The 3,849-nt window shown below is 53.0% G+C and overlaps 1 non-coding gene across 1 annotated transcript; it reads left to right on the top strand.

The window, feature by feature from the left end:
* The first annotated feature begins 204 nt into the window (after nucleotides 1-204).
* Nucleotides 205-276, top strand: TRNAQ-CUG (transfer RNA glutamine (anticodon CUG)). Its single transcript has one exon. It is a non-coding gene; the product is annotated as a tRNA-Gln (tRNA).
* Nucleotides 277-3,849: the final 3,573 nt, after the last annotated feature.

The raw sequence follows: 3,849 nt of genomic DNA, 5'->3' as shown, positions 1-3,849 counted from the left end.
GGGTCTTGTAAGTGAGGGCATGGCAGGCTTGAGCAAAGAGCTCTACTGCTCCCTTGAAAGGCCCTGTGAGTGGAGACTTCCCTGAGGCCCTGGAAGAAGGCTACACTTGGTGATGGCCAGGGAGATGCAGAGACTGACAGTCTCAGTCGGGAGCATGTGGCTCAGCGAGGGTGGCCACAGGGAAAAGAGAGCAGGTGTGCAGGAGGTCCCATGGTGTAATGGTGAGCACTCTGGACTCTGAATCCAGCGATCTGAGTTCAAATCTCAGTGGGACCTCAAGCTTTTGGCTCCCTCAGGGCTTTCCTCAGCATGCTTACATATTAACAGCCTTGTTGTTGGGACAACTGTTTAATGCACTCTGCTCTTCCTTCCTTTCCTGTGCTCCCAGCCCTGGGACAGACATCAGTTCTCCTTCTCTTGCCCTGTGCCCACCAAACCTCTGCAGCTTTCCTGAGCACTTGCCCCTGCTCCCTCTCTTTTCCATAGTGCTTGATGGCTGCTCACAGCTGAGGGGATCCAGCAGATGATCAGCAAATCACACAACAGCTGAGGTGGAGATCATGCAGTCCAAGCCTGGCTCAAAAGAGGGTCAAGGAGGTTCTTCATGGCTTTGTCTGGTTGGATGTTGGACATCTCCAATGGTGGAGGCTCTACAACCTCCCTGGGTAACTCTTTCATGTTTTGACCACCCTCACAAGGTTGTTGTGTGTGGGATTACTTGTATTTCCAACCCCATCCATTGCTGCTTGCTCTCTCCATTTCTCTGAGGCTTTTCTGTCTTTCTCTTGCCTACTTGCTTATTGTCTGGCATCAGTTTGGGGAGCTCCACCCACAACGGGCAGTGCACCATGCTTGGAGTTATACTTGCTGCCATGGGAGAGAGCATCAGGTGGCTAACTCAGGGAGGAAGAGAAAAAACCACCACAAGTCTCCAGCTATGCTGCACAAAGTCTTTAATGAGAAGGACCAAATGCAGTGGCACAGAACAGAGACCAGGAAACATGTCTGCAGGATTCAGGGAGGCACAGAGAATGGCCCATTTCCCAAGGACAAGATCCACACAAAGGGCTTGCGCTTTCCCATTCTGCTCTACCTGGTGGCAATCCCAGCCCACCAAGAGCAGTCCCTAACTCCAGCACCATCCCCCTGTCAGCAGGAGGTTCATTAAAACAGAAGAGAACGAGCCCTTTCGTGAGGAGCTCAGAGCAAAGCAGAGGCAGAGGAGGGATGGTGAGGTCTGCTGTAGAGCGAGGAGCAGGGGCCACAGGTCTCTCCTGCCAGGTGGGAAGAGGACACCCAGCCCATCTGCATGCAATGGCCATGCTCCTGCTGCAGGGTCCTCATTTTTCTTCCTGCTTAAAAGGGGATGATCCGCAGGCTTCAGCAGTTCAGATTGCAGTGGAGTGGAGGCAGACACAGCCCTGACCCCCCCAGACCAAGGGAGCCCCCAGAAGAGATGGGAACCCCACCGGCACTCAGGGAGCTCCCAACAGCAGCTGACAGAGAGGATCCCACGGCTGTGCTCTGAGGGAAAGAGGTGAGGATGGGGCCCGGCAGGGTCACCACCACCGGGGAGGCCTGGATGGCCACCGTCGAGTCAGCGCAGCGGGCAACACAGGGCTCACTGCAGCTGCTTGCAAGTGGGGTTGGGCCAGAGGCGCCGCAGGGGCGTGGGAGACAGGGTCTGAAGCAAGACATCTCTTGGTGAGGGAGGCCAACCTGAAACACAGAGCAGAGAGAACACAGACCCCAAAATCAGTCTGTCTTTCTTTTCCTCAGCTCTCTCTGAAGATCCACTTTGCTGCCCTCCATCTCCATGTCTAGCTCCATGTCCAGAGAGGGCCTGCAGCTGATCTTGCTAACACGCACAACAGGCGTGACATCTCACCTTAAGGCTAGATTTGAAGGACTAGGAGCAGAGCTGTGCCTAACTGGCTGCTGATTCCACCAGGACCTCCTTCTGCAGTTCCTTGTGCAATAGCACGGCTGAAGACTGATGAAAGGATCCCATCAGAAATAGGCCGGGTTGAACAGCTCGCTCAGAAATCATCTCATAAAAAACCGCTGTGCCTACAGCTCCCATGGTATTCATTGTGCCCTCCACATTGCATAGCACAGGAAGGCTGACTCCCTTTTCGGATAGGACCCAGCGCAGTGGGTTTAAAGCACTTGTGGTAAGACTGATCATATCCCATCTCCAGAAAAAGCATTGCTGCTTCAAAGGTGGCACTGGATACACTTGGCCATTTGGTTAGAGACCATCTGCTGCAGGTGGAAATTCTACCAAGCAGATCTCCCTGCAGCTGAGCCCCACTGATCCCCTTCTTGCTTGACAGAACCCCACTCTTTCCAGCTGTTCCCAGCCACCTCCTCTAAAATGGAAAGAGGTGACAGCCCTGGAACATTGCCATTGCAGGGCCAAGCTGACGCAGCCCAAATATCAACCTGAGTTGCCACCATGACAGCAGTTCAGCCCACAGAGAGAGATGGAGCGGGCTCAGGCTTACCTCGTTCCTTGAGGAAAGGGAGGCAAGAGAGGAGGATGCAGAGCCTGGAGCAGCGCAGGCTTTTATGCTGTGCCCCAGAGCCCCGCAGCATCACAAACATTCCTTTCTCATGAAGCATTTAAACACCTGGCAGTTGCCGCTTGCTGAGGCCTCGCTGGTGATTAAGCCCTTGCCTCTTTCATCTGAAATGTTTTGCTCCCACTTATTACCACCTAGAATCACAGAATGGATCATAGAAGGGTTTTGGGTTAGGAGGGACCTTAAAGATCATCTAGTTCCTACCCGTCTGCATGGACAGGGATACCTTCCACTAGATCCAGTTGCTCAAAGCCCCATCCAACTTGGCCTTGAACACTTCTAGGGATGGGGCATCCAGAACTTCTCTGGACATCCTGTTCTAGTGTCTCACCACCCTCTTTCAGTCTAAAACCATTACCCCTCGTCCTATCACTACACTCGCTGATAAAAAGTCCCTTCCCATCTTTCCTGTAGGACCCCTTTAAGTACTGGAAGGCTGCTATAAGGTCTCCCGGGAGCCTCTCTTCTCTAGGCTAAACACCACCAACTCTCTCAGCCTATCCTCACAGAGGACGTGCCCAAGCCCCGTGATCATCTTCATGGTCCTCCTCTGGACTCGCTCCAACAGGTCCATGTCCATGTAATGTTGGGGGCCCTAGAGCTGAACACAGTACTCCAGGTGGGGTCTCACGAGGGTGGAGTAAAGGGGGAGAATCACCTCCCTCGACCTGCTAGCCACACTGCTTTTGATGTAGCCCAGGATATGATCGGCTTTCTGAGCTGCAAGAAGGCATTGTCGGCTCATATTCAGTTTTTCATCTACCAATACCCCCAAGTCCTTCTCCAGAGGCCTGCTCTCAATCCATTCATGTCCCAGCCTGTATCCATGTTTGGGATTTCCCTGGCCCAGGTGCAAGACCTTGCACTTGCCCCTGTTGAACTTAGTGAGGTTTGCACAGGCCTACCTCTGTAGCCTTTTCACGGTCCCTCAGAATGGCATCCCTTCCCTCTAGAGTATCCACCACACCACTCAGCTTGATGTCATCCACACACTTGCTGAGGTGGCACTCAATCCCACTGTCCATGTCCCTGACAAAAATGTTAAATATTACTGGTCCCAGTACAGACCCCTGAGGGACATCACTGGTCACTGGTCTCCACCCGGACATCAAGCCATTGTCCACAGCTCCTTGAGTGTGACCATGCAGCCAATACCTTATCCACCGCGTGGTCCACCTGCCAAATCCATATATCTCCCTTTTAGAGTCAAGGATATTGTGCGGGGACAGTATTTAATGCTTCACACAAGTAGATGACATCAGTC

The sequence above is a fragment of the Gavia stellata genome, chromosome 13 (genome assembly GCF_030936135.1).
Source record: "Gavia stellata isolate bGavSte3 chromosome 13, bGavSte3.hap2, whole genome shotgun sequence".
Classification (NCBI taxonomy): Eukaryota; Metazoa; Chordata; class Aves; order Gaviiformes; family Gaviidae; genus Gavia; species Gavia stellata.
The sequence above is the reverse complement of the archived record's forward strand: the minus strand, read 5'-3'. Positions and strand labels throughout refer to the sequence as shown.